The sequence below is a fragment of the Pecten maximus genome, chromosome 15 (assembly GCF_902652985.1).
Source record: "Pecten maximus chromosome 15, xPecMax1.1, whole genome shotgun sequence".
Taxonomy (NCBI): Eukaryota; Metazoa; Mollusca; class Bivalvia; order Pectinida; family Pectinidae; genus Pecten; species Pecten maximus.
Window position 1 is genome coordinate 32,887,634 of NC_047029.1, and position 14,801 is coordinate 32,902,434.

General features: G+C 36.2%; 1 protein-coding gene across 5 annotated transcripts in view; it reads right to left on the reverse strand.

The window, feature by feature from the left end:
* The window catches only part of LOC117344213 (fibrous sheath CABYR-binding protein-like), a 117,034-nt gene that overhangs the window by 72,909 nt on the left and 29,324 nt on the right, over window positions 1-14,801 (reverse strand). The window contains exon 1 of one of the 5 annotated variants that reach the window (XM_033906877.1): window positions 13,095-13,417. The exons of the other annotated variants lie outside the window; for them this stretch is intronic. The gene's annotated coding sequence lies outside the window, so the exon portion shown is untranslated. Of the gene's footprint in view, window positions 1-13,094; window positions 13,418-14,801 lie in introns of those variants that run through there. 5 annotated transcript variants of the gene reach the window in all.

Here is a 14,801-nt window from a genome sequence, read left to right on the forward strand (position 1 = left end):
TCTCACTATCTTATAGCAATCATTAGGGATGCATGAATAGATGACGATGAATATTTTAAACACTAACAAATGTTTTTCTATCATTCTCAATGATTTATAGTATACCAGGGTATATCATTTTAAACAACAGGAAAGTAATCTTTAGATATCAGAAAAATAAAATATCTTTTAAAGATATCACAAATTAAGTTTTGAAACTGAATACCTGTATTCAGACTCGATATATATGACTTGATATACAAAACATCTATTCTGACATATGATGAAGAGGGTGTGAATCAGTTGACCAATTGTTATTCTTTTTTATTATTGTCATAATTCCAAGATCAAGCAATGATACCGTATTGAATATAGCTCCCAGGAGACAGGTCATTATTAGGAGAATGATAAGTATATATATATATAGTATTGATCACAAGAAGCTTGACTCGGTACCTAACCCAATATTAGGAGTATGATAAGTACATATAGTATAATTGATCACAAGAAGCTTGACTCGGTACCTAACCCAATACCTGTAAGTCTATAATAGGATTCAGAGGCTGGCCATAATTCCTCATATCACACACCTGCCAGATGCAGATAGGAAACAGATTGTACCTACCTGTAACGATCAGATAGGAAAGCTTACTGATGAAAAATTTGAAAAGGATTTTTTTTTGTCTTGGACAACCATGAAGTCTAGGCAACCATTCAGCAGCAAGCAATATTTAACATTTTCGTTTCTGAAAAATCTGTTACAAACAAACAGAAAACTTAAGATTTTTTGTACCCTCAAAACAACACCATACATTTCAAGTACAGTTATTACACATTGTATTCTACAGTGAAGATGAAAATATAATTTCATCCCTTATTGTTAAACTTCAAACTTCCATAAAATCTGTTTTGTTTTGAACCTCTAAACTTGTATGAATATGTAGTATATGTCAGAGCTACGAACTAAAGATTCATCATATTTAGAAATCCTAAGGCATACCCGACATTTGTGACCTACATAACTTAGGATTTTCAACAAAAGGGATCTGACCTTCCTTTGTAGATTTTTCACCTGATATACATCTAAGATTTGCTGTAAATCCCAAAAATTCCAGGTATTTTATGTGAGTACAATATAAATTTCAGTTGGTAATATGCAATACATCCCTCCAAATTCCAAAAATCCCTGTACCCACCCTCCATTAAATTTGCAGTTCAGTAAATTTCTAACATATGCTAACCCAATTTGTCCTGCTAAATATCAAGCCAATTAATGCATCTTGCTTTGAATCAAAAGTTTTGTTGTTGGCCCCCTAAGCTGTAAACATGAATTCAAAATTTTGGAGTTTTTTTTTTGTGTGTGTTGCTGGATGCAAGTATTTAAATCAAATCATTTCAGTTTATCAGACCAATGTTGAAATGTTAATTTACAACATGTTCAAAAGGCAATCCATGAAAAGAATAGCAAGGTCAAAAGGTCAAGGTCACCACTAATGATACCGACTGAATTAAAACTTCCTGTCAAGAAATTACAATACCTTAATTAACCACGTACTAACACATGATGTTTCCCTGAATTCTCAAATTCTTCTGTGATCTGTAAAATCAACATAGTCACAACTAATGACCTCTGGTCCACAATGAGTATAATATGTGGGTCTTGTACTCATGGTACTGACTGACCACACAAACTATATACACAGCAAACTGACCAATGGTCACTCTGAAGCTTTACAAACCTACAGATCCTTGATTTAAATGTAAGTAAGGGAGATATGGCCATCTTTGTATTGTGTATTAAATCTGACCTTTATGTTACTAATTCACAGTGCAAGATTAAGATCCTCAAACCAAACTTATAGTGTTGTCTTATAGCATACCCCAGATTCATGCTAATAATTAACCTATATACCTGTATGTACCTGACCATGAGATCACTACAGATACAAAAATCTGCCAGGTTTATCCGACTGTAAGTCCATGTCTGGTAATAAGCCCATCCATGTCGATATGTTGCATTTCATTACAAATACACACAAATAAGAATGTCAATGTCATATAAGCCTGCATGCCCCTAAGAGTCAAAGGTTGGCTTTCTCAAGGCTTATTAGAGGATAAATACGGCACTGGTATATTTCTTGAATTGATATACATGGACTGTGTATCTACCCAAGATTGTACCTATTAAAGATCTATCAATCATAAACACAAGTCACTTCTCCTTTTTTTAAATACCTTTATTATGTTCTATAGATTTATTTACCTTATAAGTGAGTAACCTTGGCCGTTTAAAGTCGCTCTTATATTTCATGGTCTGACTGGAAAATATTCAGCCGCAAGGCATATGTGTAGTTTTTTTTTCATTCATACCTACCAGTTTTAGCAAGGTGCGGTTGTCGATATCAAATTCCAAGTCTAGATAATGAAATCACATACGTATACCTTTCAGCAGAAACAACATGGACAATACCCTAGTATATTCTGATAAGATTCAATAGTGAATTATGAATCTACATTTCTGGAAAACCGGGTAACCACAAGTTATTTACTTAATATCAATGTGGTTTTATCTTCAACAACAACAGAGGCCGCGAACATGTGGCCACAATATATTACATTTGTGCTACTACATGTCTATTATTTTTAAATGATTCTAGACTGTTTGAAACACGGTGCATCAGGTATTCCAGCTTGACAGATGTCAAATACTCTATAAACTTTTGTCAAAGTGAGACTGCAAGATTTCTTACAAAACCTTAATTGATATAAACTTTTGTCGAAAACTCTGAAGCTTAAGGTTCAATTAATACAAAGTTCTTTAAAAGCTCATTGAACTTTTTATAAAACAATATGATATTATTAATATTTTAGCGCTTAAATTTTTATTGACAATAATATCTGATACTTCATTACCAAAAGCTCAAAAATTTGTTGAAAGCTCACCAAGATAGTGTTTTGTATGAAATGTCTTTACATTAAATACAGAGTAAAGCTCTTTATAACTATGAGCCTAATATGAAACTTTAAAAGCTTTTTGAACTTGTTACTTGACTATATCTTAAATTTTTAATGACGGTTGACTATAAAAACCTGCTGAAAATGAATCACTAAAATCAATTTACACCTAAACTATATATATAAGCCTTTATCAATTAACACTTCAGTATATCAAAGTTCTAAAGAACATGTAATGTAATACATGTTTGTGATAGTGCCAACATGTATCGATAAACCTGCAGGAAAACACCTGTCTGAATACCTAAGTTTAATAATACTGCAAAATTCAATATGTCTGACCAAAACACAGACAACTTTGTTAAAAGTCTAAAGCTCTTTCAGATGTGAAATTTTACCAGGACAGCCATTGATTTTCAATATACTGCCAGCTTTTGCCAATAGCCCCAAGGATACTAACCAGTAACAGAGGAAAGGAATCAATCGAAAATTGTCAAACAAAATAAATACTATTTGTTAAAACAATTTTCAAATATTGAGCCCCACTAGATATAATACAACTGTTGTAGGTGTATTTGTGTTCTAATTCAGTGTCAAGTTTTATTATCATGTAGCTATATATAGACGTTTAATTATTCTCGTCTTTCAAGGACATTTAACAAATTTTAACACAGAATCAACAGGGAATTCTTGGCAAGACTAAGAGTGGATCTTTCAATTATAGACTTTCTATAAAAGACACATATATAACCTGTCTATAGAGAATGCTTGGCAATTGAAGAGACCTCTATATAGATATTTCCTATCTATTGTAGGTGATCCAACTAGATGTCTTGCTGATGTAAGATTCATGATTCAAGATTTTTATTAGCACTCAGGCACACTTTTATGTGCGACAAGAGGTCAACAAAAACTACAACAGCATAATATACAATATATAATTTTGTAAGACTGTCAAGCTGTCCAATTACTGGAGTGCATGGTCATAATGGACATATATAACACCTTTACAAAAAGATTAATTACCATCTTTATCTCATAATTAGCCCAGGTAGAAGGATAAAACATTAACTTAAAGTAGGAGGTGGCTTATTGAAAACTACAAACTTTTAAAGGAACTGTTGACGAAGCTGTTGCCACCAGAAAAGTAATACTATAGTCGCACTTTGCAACTTTTTCGCAGGCGAGACAAAAATTATATCAATATTGAACTTAACCTAGTATAGATTGTATACAGGTGTATAAAGTACCTACCAGAACAATATTACTGTCTTCTTTTGTAACAATACAAAAACAGTCCCTTTAAGGGTCACAAATCAATACATTTCATTTCAAATATGACTGCAAATAGCAAGTACTTACCTCAATTATTGAAAATTACCACAAAAGCTCGGCTCAAATTTGCCTGTAACTAATCCAATTTTCTGATCACCTCTCAGACAGTACACAATATTGATTGTTATAAATTGTACACCTATTATATCGGGAGTGTAAAACCTTTTACAATAGTTCCAACAGGACAATTGCCACTCGACACATATGCAGTTTCCATTATCGTAGTAACTCGTGTACATACATAAAGGTACGACATTCCAGTCCAATAGGTAATTTGAAGTTAAATTACGGCCATATTTAGATAGTGACTGCTATCAACATAAGTATATACAGCCTCTGGCTAGCTGTACATGTAGGTATCTAGTCCGACCATATCACAAACTGTTTATTATAAACACACTGGCCGAATGAAGTTATGTATATATACCTGTCACCATCCTCGTGTGTAAATATTCTCATCTACCTGAGCGAAACAATTATAATCCAAATGAAAACCAGGAAATTCCTTTTTCAATCTACCTGGTGTCATGTTTAAGTTGATGAGTTCATTTGAAATTCATCCCTATACACCTGACGCTGGGTAACGCCTGTGGTGTCACTCAATACATACATCTACCTGGTCCAGGAGACTGAATGAGGTCGTTGTGGAGACCGACGGAAAATGTTTCACGCCTGTTTGATTCCTCATTTCAATACATTAGAATTCTCCTCTGAATGGAGGTGAAAACACTATACAAAGATCATACATTCACTTTCTTCAGTTATATCCCACCACAAACACCAAAAAAAACCTCTCCATATATGGACGGACTATTGGTATTACTGTATATTTGTATCTGTGATTTTATTTGTATAATCACATTTGGATAAGAAAATCTCATAGCAGTAAATTAGTGCCGTAGATAATTGTTTTTTTCTACAATCTGACGGAACTTCACACCTTAGATGATCTATTGATTGAAATGAGCAGACATAGAAATTCCCCACTAAAATATACCACATCTAGTCAACTTCTTATTGGGCACCTAACCCCTAAAGCTCAGGTCTCCAATATCAGCAACTGAACATCTTTATAATGTCATGTGTGCATGAATATAGATAAATAAGAAATGTGATATATATTTTAATAGATAAATAAGAAATGTGATATATATTTTAGAGTTTGGGAACCATTTCCACAACATGCACCGTTTTAAATATTCTATCTGCTATATGTAAATGTGTTATAAAGACACCCCTCCCCACCTCCTCCTCACCGACAACCTCCAACAAATAGATACAAGTTTTTTTATTATAATGGAATTCTGATGGCCATAACTGATATTTGATACTGACCAACCAATAATAATAGGGTTTCACCATACAATAATAATCTTGACTGACCAAAGGCGGTCACTTGACACATTCCTTCCTAAAGAAATCTGGTCGGATTAACACCATTTGTGGATTATACACCCTTTCATCCATTGTCCACAGGATACCTCCTTCCTGGCCAGGCAGAGCATTCAATGGAATTCAATGTTTTCGTTCTATTTTATATAGTTATATCTCATGTAAAATTAGAGTTGTAGTATGTCCCCGATTCCTTGACAGAATGGAGCTATTAACATAAAATTTAACCAAATAAATTAATTCAAGATTTTATTGCCAAAAGTTGAAAAAAAAAAATCACATTTCCTAGTTTTACGGCAAACTGTACTGATGTTTGATACTAAAATAACTCATGATAAAAATATCAGCATCTTTATTTGTGGAATGATAAACTCAGCAAAACTCTCGTAAGAAAATTTGTGGCGCAGACACAATTGGCTGCATGATGATCGGAAACACTCACTGGTACATTTCTGAGCGGGTCTGACCACGTCATGGCTCATATAAATGTTATTTAAACCAGGGAACTTTGAAATATGTCAACAGTAAGCAAATTAGCATTATGATAAACCTCCTCTCAGAGTTCAAACAAACTTAAACAAATAGTTTGTTTGTCAAGGGTTTTTACATCAATCCTTATACCACAATTAACGTCATATAACGAGAGTGTCCAGTGATGGAGGATTAACGCGAGGGCTACCAGGTACTTTTAGAAGTGTACGGTCACTGGAAATGTAATAACTTGGACACAGTAGCACGATACTCCACTCAGGCTCACTGTACCTTGAGCTATCCAAAGGTGACTGGTGGGACTACATCACAAGTAACTAACAGAACAGGAAAGTGTTACAAATGCAATTAAACAGCAGATTACAGCCACTTAATTCACCTTCTACACAAGAATCGGTCATAAAGATTTGTAGCTAGTTCTACATTAGTCGCCTCAGGAATACAATCATGTTGTGGGTAAATAGCAGGCAATCTAATAGTGGTGAGTGTCTCATACAAAGTCAACTGCTATACTGGCATTGAAATATCTAAATTACTCAAAAGTCCTGAATCGTATCTCTCCTTCTAACTCTCTATCCACATTGTATATATATTAAAGTATATTAATTGTACCACATACTATTTGAGATGCTAATTGCCTTTTTATAAGATAAGACATAACATGCACTGTAACATTATTGCGGAATCGTAATTACTCTATCAGCTTTGATAGTGAAAAATGTGTCCTTCCGTCAATCATCGCTATTTCATGGAGTTAATAAAATTTAAATTATAGGAACAGATTTTTTCGGTATTTATTAGAAAGCACAAGGTTGACCTTGAAAATGAAGTACAATTATGAAGAGGCCAAATAAATTAACCACCGACATTTAAGCTAGATACATCTGTAGGTAGAATTATGTCTATATATGCATGTTTACCTGTATCATAAGTAAATTATACCAGATTATCTGCCCTTAGAGTAATGAGATCAGACACTGCGGAAAAGTATTGTTAACTTATCCGTTACAAAAATTAAAAGTTCAGAATCATTTTTCTGTACTTTCTATTAAACCTTGTATCTAAAATTTTTAAATTTATCAGAATTCAATTATAATCCAAACAAAAAGTTTCAATTTAGAAATATAAACCTATTCGAAAATGTTGGTTAAAAATCCAGAGGAAGCTAGTTATCAAGTCTTAAATGGACACAGGTGTACTGAACGACCTTGATGGTGATGCACTTAAGCTGCAGAGGTCACATGTACATGGAAGTTGATAAGGTCAGACAGCCACACCCTCTACCAGTAGCCAATGTATGTGGCATGTCCCTATATAATATTTCTACGAACTGTCTAAAAATTATAAATAACATCACTTAATACGGTCAAGTTTAATTAGTTGGTTGAAAGCATATCTTAGAATAAGTTTATTCAATATTTTATGTTATTTTGCAATATGAATATGTAATACAGAACATCATCTTTCAATATTTTATACGAAAATAGTTAAGCTCATAATTATCTGTACAAATTTGTCACAAAACCAAATATAAATCTGTTAATGCTCCAAGCAGTTTCAAGCTATAAAAATAGTCATACATATGATAATTACTTTTTTATGATTCAACATACCATACAGTTAATTCTAAGAATATAAATCATCCACATGTGTATACATATATATACTAAATCTATTATACACACAAGCTACAAATAGTAAGTGTAGACCAACATAAAAAAGACAAATGACAGGTCTTAATTTTTACAATGATTAATAACATTTTTGTGTGGTATCTTTGTTTCAATTGTATGTACATTTACATACCTTATTTAAACTAATAAACACACATCTAAAATGATAAGCACTGCTATCCTTATATAACGTATTCCAGTAATTAGCCTGTGTCTTTACGAATGTCAATAGTCTGATAATGTTGGTGAAAAGAGATTCCAGAGAGTATATATATATATATATATAGACAATCTATTTCAGTTCCAAACCCTCATTTCACAGAGGGTGCATGTATATGGTGAGGATGTTGAATAATCTTCAGAGTGAACGACTATATCATTCTGCTACAGTGATAAGGACATTGTTTATCACATTAATTTCTTATTGACTTTCATATCATTTTGGTAATAAGCCCATATCTTGTAATAAGCCCACCTCCTATCTATTAAGTCGAAGTATATACGTTGGCTATATTATAGTACATCTTATTACAGGATAGATACGGTAGTTAATGTTCGTCATAGTAGGCCACAAACAAAAGCTTATTTCATCTCCCTTTTCAAAGAACTTTTTAAGAATAAAGGCAGTTTTGCAGAAGACATCTATCAGACTGTTATTTATTTCACATTAAAATACTAGTTTGATGTGGAAAATCAATACGTTTAATAGATAAAAGGCAGATATGAAATAAACAAGTTACATTTATTTTCAGATCTCGTTTCAACATCACCACGCAAGTTGCCCTGGCCTCTTGTTGTCAAGATTCAATACCATCACAGCAGACATAATGCTTGGAGAGTAATGATGTTTATGGAAAGATTATAGATGAAAAATATTCATGATGCATCAAGAATAGATATAGATAACTTTTTCGTAATTTCAATTAACACCCAGACTATGTCAGTATAGTACAGTGTCAGGTGTACCATAGGGACAGTGTCAGTTGTACCATGAAGACAGTATTAGGTGTACCATGGAGACAGTGTCAGTTGTACCATGGAGACAGTGTCATGTGTACCATGAAGACAGTATTAGGTGTACCATGGAGACAGTGTCAGGTGTACCATGGAGACAGTGTCAGGTGTACCATGGAGACAGTATTAGGTGTACCATGGAGACACTGTCAGGTGTACCATGGAGACAGTGTCAGTTGTACCATGGAGACACTGTCAGGTGTATCATGGAGACAGTGTCAGGTGTACCATGGAGACAGTGTCAGGTGTACCATGGAGACAGTGTCATGTGTACCATGGAGACAGTGTCAGGTGTACCATGGAGACAGTGTCATGTGTACCATGGAGACAGTGTCAGGTGTACCATGGAGACAGTATAAGGTGTACCATGGAGACGGTATTAGGTGTACCATGGAGACAGAGTCAGGTGTACCATGGAGACAGTATCAGGTGTACCATGGAGACAGTGTCAGGTATACGATGGAGACAGTATTAGGTGTACCATGGAGACAGTGTCAGGTGTACCATGGAGACAGTATTAGGTGTACCATGGAGACAGTATTAGGTGTACCATGGAGACAGTGTCAGGTGTACCATGGAGAGAGTATAAGGTGTACCATGGAGACAGTATTAGGTGTACCATGGAGACAGTGTCAGTTGTACCATGGAGACAGTGTCAGGTGTACCATGGAGACAGTATCAGGTGTACCATGGAGACAGTGTCAGGTGTACCATGGAGACAGTATTAGGTGTACCATGGTGACATGGTGACAGTGGCAGGTGTACCATGGAGACAGTGTCAGTTGTACCATGGAGACAGTATCAGGTGTACCATGGTGACAGTGTCAGGTGTACCATGGAGACATTATTAGGTGTACCATGGAGACAGTATCAGGTGTACCATGGAGACAGTGTCAGTTGTACCACGGAGACAGTGTCAGTTGTACCATGGAGACAGTGTCAGGTGTACCATGGAGACAGTGTCAGGTGTACCATGGTGACAGTGTCATGTGTACCATGGAGACAGTGTCATGTGTACCATGGAGACACTGTCAGGTGTACCATGGAGACAGTATAAGGTGCATCATGGAGACAGTGTCAGTTGTACCATGGAGACAGTATTAGGTGTACCATGGAGACAGTGTCAGGTGTACCATGGAGACAGTGTCAGGTGTACCATGGTGACAGTATCAGGTGTACTATGGTGACAGTATCAGGTGTACCATGGACACAGTATTAGGTGTACCATGGAGACAGTGTCAGGTGTACCATGGTGACAGTGTCAGGTGTACCATGGAGACAGTGTCATGTGTACCATGGAGACAGTGTCAGTTGTACCATGGAAACAGTGTCAGGTGTACCATGGAGACAACGTCAGGTGTACCATGGAGACAGTGTCATGTGTACCATGGAGACAGCATCATGTGTACCATGGAGACAGTGTCATGTGCACCATGGAGACAGTGTCAGGTGTACCATGGTGACAGTGTCAGGTGTACCATGTTGACAGTGCCAGTTTTGGGCACAGAGCCTGTGTAAATTGTATCATAAGGACAGTGTCACTTGTATGAAGGATACAGTGTCAGTTGTACCATTATACTTAGACACTGTCAGTCAATTTACCATCACATGGAGACAATGTTAGTTGTACCATCACATGGAGACACTGTCAGTAGTACCGTCACATGGAGACACTGTCAGTTGTACCATCACATGGAGACACTGTCAGTTGTACCATCACATGGAGACACTGTCAGTTGTACCATCACATAGAGACACTGTCAGTTGTACCATCACACAGAGACACTGTCAGTTGTACCATCACATGGAGATACTGTCAGTTGTACCATCACACAGACACTGTCAGTTGTACCACCACACAGAGACACTGTCAGTTGTACCATCACATGGAGACACTGTCAGGTGTACCATCACACAGACACTGTCAGTTGTACCATCACATGGAGACACTGTCAGTTGTACCATCACATGGAGACACTGTCAGTTGTACCATCACATGGAGACACTGTCAGTTGTACCATCACATGGAGACACAGTCAGTTGTACCATCACATGGAGACACTGTCAGTTGTACCGTCACATGGAGACACTGTCAGTTGTACCATCACATGGAGACACTGTCAGTTGTACCGTCACATGGAGACACAGTCAGTTGTACCATCACATGGAGACATTGTCAGTTGTACCATCACATGGAGACATTGTCAGTTGTACCATCACATGGAGACACTGTCAGTTGTACCATCACATGGAGACACTGTCAGTTGTACCATCACATGGAGACACAGTCAGTTGTACCATCACATGGAGACATTGTCAGTTGTACTATCACATGGAGACATTGTCAGTTGTACCATCACATGGAGACACTGTCAGTTGTACCATCACATGGAGACACTGTCAGTTGTACCATCACATGGAGACATTGTCAGTTGTACCATCACATGGAGACATTGTCAGTTGTACCATCACATGGAGACAATGTTAGTTGTACCTTCACATGGAGACACTGTCAGTTGTACCATCACATGGAGACAATATTAGTTGTACCATCACATGGAGACATTGTCAGTTGTACCATCACATGGAGACAGTCAGTTGTACCATCACATGGAGACACTGTCAGTTGTACCATCACAGGGAGACACTGTCAGTTGTACCATCACATGGAGACAGTCAGTTGTACCATCACATGGAGACAGTCAGTTGTACCATCACATGGAGACATTGTCAGTTGTACCGTCACAGAGACATTGTCAGTTGTACCATCACATGGAGACATTGTCAGTTGTACCATCACATGGAGACACTGTCAGTTGTACCATCACATGGAGACACAGTCAGTTGTACCATCACATGGAGACATTGTCAGTTGTACCATCACATGGAGACACTGTCAGTTGTACCGTCACATGGAGACACTGTCAGTTGTACCGTCACATGGAGACATTGTCAGTTGTACAATCACATGGAGACACTGTCAGTTGTACCGTCACACAGAGACACTGTCAGGTGTACCACCACATAGACACTGTCAATTGTACAACCATATGGAGACATTGTCAGTTGTACCGTCACATGGAGACACTGTCAGTTATACCATCACATGGAGACACTGTCAGTTGTACCGTCACATGGAGACATTGTCAGGTGTACCATCACATGGAGACAATGTCAGTTGTACCATCACACCGAGACACTGTCAGTTGTACCATCACATGGAGACATTGTCAGTTGTACCATCACATGGAGACATTGTCAGTTGTACCATCACATGGAGACACTGTCAGTTGTACCATCACATGGAGACACTGTCAGTTGTACCATCTCATGGAGACATTGTCAGTTGTACCATCACATAGAGACACTGACAGTTGTACCATCACATGGAGACACTGTCAGGTGTACCATCACATGGAGACACTGTCAGTTGTACCGTCACATAGAGACACTGACAGTTGTACCGTCACATGGAGACACTGTCAGTTGTACCAACACATGGAGATACTTGTCAGTTGTACCATCCATCGATACACTGTCATTTGTACCATCCATGGAGATAGTTATACAATCAACATTAAAACTAGATAAAAGTACATCCAAATCTGTCTTTGTAGGAGGTCTGAACTCAATCAACAAATGAATCCACTTTCTGTCAGCGTCTTTGATCATAAAACTGTGCCTCTCGTGGATGTCGAAGTATCAACTTACATTTGATAGTTACTCAGGTGAAAACGACATCGGATAAAAACAGGTATGATGTTACACCGTGGAGAGGTGACAGACGACCTTTGACAGTTTGCTTATTTGAGTAATTTTTGTACATTTCACATAAAAACATAAATTGTAGGTATTTGTACATAGGCCTATAATTTTAAAACTCTCACTCAAAAAATACAATTCTGAAAAGATTAAGTGTTTAATGTTACTGAGGTAAAAATAACAGGTAGACAACAAATGCAGCTACACATAAACAACATTGTACATGGTGTCCTTTGTGTCTGATAAACAAGTGTGTATATCGGGTTAACATCTCCAGATATATTGTCATGACTCAATGGATTGTCATATTCATTTGATACTTATATAACGAGTTTTTTTTTTTTTATTTGATTCAATAAAATACCACTTGAATTTACCCTTAACACAGTTTACTGGAGATAATTAGTCCAGAAACGTGTTAATATTGGTTTTTTTTTTCTTCATTCGTAGATATTTGCTTACCTATATACCTGTGTGTTATAAGTATAATCTTACCTTTTGATTGTATTCTCGTATCTCCGAAGTACTACACACAGGTGTATACCATCCTGATAACTGAAGGCGTTTTCCCCTTCAAAATGCTGGCCGGGTCTAGAAACTCTGTTCAGGTTTCACACCCATTAATAATCCTCAGATTCGAAATTCTACCTGAACAGGTATGCACTCCAATCCAACTCTCTGATCTAACTAGCTACTTCACCCACACACCTATATATATACTGCTATCTGTCTGATTATTCTAACACCTTGCTGTGTGAATCACAGGTAAAATGGTCCAAAGTCGGGTAGCAATGATCAGTAACAAGCTAGGGCAACAAAAGCATGAAGTACATAAACAGTCTGCTTTATGTGTGCGAACTAGTCCTTGTTTGTTGGTCATGGATGAACGACTCTATTATTCAAACTCACTTCCATTCACTTTGACAAAGTCCTCCTGGTTTGGTTTGTTTGAAAATCCCTGCTATCAGCACAGACTAGTAGAGATTATATACAGGTACCTCAAGATAAGTGTGTCTACCTGTATATAGTCACACTGATTGGTTTTACTTTATCAGGAAATACACAGATAATACAGCATATATATCTGTACTTCTCTACAATTACCTACACCAACTAAAATTAAATTATCATTCATAGGGTAAAACATTTATGGAACTGGAAAATACCTATGATACACATATCTATATATATATACATCAATGATATATATGTGAAGTTCTGGGTTCAGGTTCTCACCTGAATTATTTAATCACAAACTGTTCTCAACTATTCACTTGACAAGTACATTGTACCTATGTATACACAGGTAAATATCTTAATGGTGTTATTTATGTAACTATAATCATATTACCGTGGAGATTAATTAGAAATATTTGTATTACCTGTACGTTCAGCTAATCTGTCCTATTGTCATTATACAGTGTAATTTCCATTGTTCACAGCAAAAATACTTATAACAATGCAGTACCTTCTTACTTCATACCTAAAAAACATCCTGGGAAATCCTACCCAATCAAACCATCTACCTGTATACAGGTAAACATTTAATCTTTCTACATTGTCATTTAGATATAAAAATATATATCAAATATAAAGCTGTAGACTATAATGATCGACATTGATCATCTCTACTTATAATACCTTTGTCTAAAGGTCGTAATGGTTTTTTTTAGTAAATACCATCAGGAAATAATCAATTCCATAGCTAGTAGTCTCCACGGAAATATGAAAATAACTGGAATGTACTACCGTATGTTGTGTACTTTTGAATACTACCACACCAGGTATATATGCCAGCCCATGCATAAACCTACATAATAAAATACAGTAAGGACTTTACGTCACCTATACATTGGCTTTTACGTGTGAAGTATACACAGACATTTATAAATAATTACAGAATGTGAGTCAGTTTAATCAATATACCTAAATAATCGATGAAAATGTCATTCAAGCATTAAAACACTGTCCAATAGCAATATGTATATTATTTTTTTAGTGAAGGATAAATTATTGAAAGGGTGGTTCATATAAAATTATCATATCAATTAAAGACCGTTTAAACATTCTTAAGAATCAATGACTATAGTACTTATAACTAGTTTAGGTAAACAGATACTTTTATGGATATGGTTAAAAGTTTTTAGCTAAATCTTAAAATCTAGTGTTAAATGGCATAACACAGCAGCTGATTTAGTGTTG